The 1839-nt window shown below is 39.5% G+C and overlaps 1 pseudogene; it reads left to right on the top strand.

The window, feature by feature from the left end:
- The first annotated feature begins 948 nt into the window (after positions 1-948).
- Positions 949-1710, top strand: LOC102846967 (annotated as a pseudogene).
- The last annotated feature ends 129 nt before the right edge of the window (positions 1711-1839 follow it).

The following is a 1839-nucleotide window of genomic DNA, read 5'->3' as shown; positions in this document are numbered from 1 at the left end:
AATGAAAAAGGGGAAATAGAAATTGTAAGGATGACAGTGTTTAATAAGTATATTCCAATATTCTAGAGGCAAAGAAATTCCCTCTGATATTTCTCCTAGTTTCATTTGATTCTATGCTTGAGAGGTTCTTGATAGTCCGAATAGACAACTGGTGTTGGAGCTGGTATGCGAATCCACCAGATTCTACAGCATTTCCACCTTCTTCGACAGGCACCGATTACATCCTCAACTAATTTGCAGGTGTCTCTTCTACAAGTGCCAGACAGATTGATACAATGCGTTTCAGAAGCACCCAAACCACTTCTTACTGTAGAAAAGAGTCATTGAAATAATTAGTCCATGGTAAAATGATAAATATACTTAGATGTGAAAACATGAGAGTTTACATACCAGAATTTCTAGAAATAGGACAAAGGTCTATTCAAGTACACTACCACTCTAATACCCACCCAAGCTCACTCTCTTTCCTGTTTACCCAAACACTCAAGTCAATATATGTCAAATTATTTTTCTCTCAATATTTCTAATTAAAACTTTAAAAAGAGTTGGGGGGGAGGAAGAGAGCTTGAGTAAATCTCCAAGTGAAACATTAGCTTCAATGTGTTAATTTATTCATTACTTTTATCCTTTATATACATCCTAAACAACTGTTTCTTGTGTCTTCTATTTAGTAGGATTTTTTTTTTTTGGTGCTGATAATATAGAAGAGTAAATAAAGATAGTGAAAACAACAAAGATGTTTCTTATTTTCCTGAATTTATACTCAGTGAAGAAAATATGACCACAGAGAAATAAGTTGATAACATTAGAAAGCAGAAAGTGTTTACAAAAATAATCCAGTGTTGATTTTTTGCTGCCCTGACGCAGAGCGAGAAGCTGAGAGAGTCAGAGACGCTATCCGCCTCCATCCATCGCGCAGACCTTGCTTGAGTCACTGCCGTTGTGGATGATCGGCAGGATCTGGTGTACCAGGTGAAGCTGGCTGAGCAGGCTGAGTGATACGACGAAATGGTGGAATCAATGAAGAAAGTAGCAGGGATGGATGTGAAATTGACAGTTGAAGAAAGAAACCTCCTATCAGTTGCATATAACAATGTGATAGGAGCAAGAAGAGCCTCCTGGAGAATAATCAGCAGCATTGAAAAGAAAGAAGAAAACAAGGGAGGAGAAGACAAACTAAAAATGATTCGGGAATATCGGCAAATGGTTGAGACTGAGCTAAAGTTAATCTGTTGTGACATTCTGGATGTACTGGACAAACACCTTATTCCAGCTGCTAACGCTGGCGAGTCCAGGGTTTTCTATTATAAAATGAAAGGCGACTACCACAGGTATTTGGCTGAATTTGCCACAGGGAATGACAGGAAAGAGGCTGCTGAGAATAGCCTAGTGGCTTATAAAGCTGCTAGTGATATTGCAATGACAGAACTTCCACCGACGCATCCAATCCGCTTAGGTCTTGCTCTCAACTTTTCCGTATTCTACTAGGAAATTCTTAATTCCCATGACCGTGCATGCAGGTTGGCAAAGGAAGCTTTCGATGATGCAATTGCAGAACTGGATACTCTGAGTGAAGAAAGCTATAAGGACTCTACACTTATCATGCAGTTGTTACGTGATAATCTGACACTATGGACTTCAGACATGCAGGGTGATGTTGAAGAGCAGAATAAAGAAGCACTGCAGGATGTGGAAGATGAAAATCAGTGAGACATAAAAAGCCAAGAAGAGAAACCATCTCTGACTACCCCACTCTCCCCCTTCCCACCCTTTGGAAATTCCCCCTTTGTCACTGAGAACCACCAAATCTGACTTTTACATTTGGTCTCAGAATTTAGG

Source organism: Elephantulus edwardii, unplaced genomic scaffold (assembly GCF_000299155.1).
Source record: "Elephantulus edwardii isolate Elephantulus edwardi_28Jun2011 unplaced genomic scaffold, EleEdw1.0 scaffold00154, whole genome shotgun sequence".
In the NCBI taxonomy this organism is placed as follows: Eukaryota; Metazoa; Chordata; class Mammalia; order Macroscelidea; family Macroscelididae; genus Elephantulus; species Elephantulus edwardii.
The sequence above is the reverse complement of the archived record's forward strand: the minus strand, read 5'-3'. Positions and strand labels throughout refer to the sequence as shown.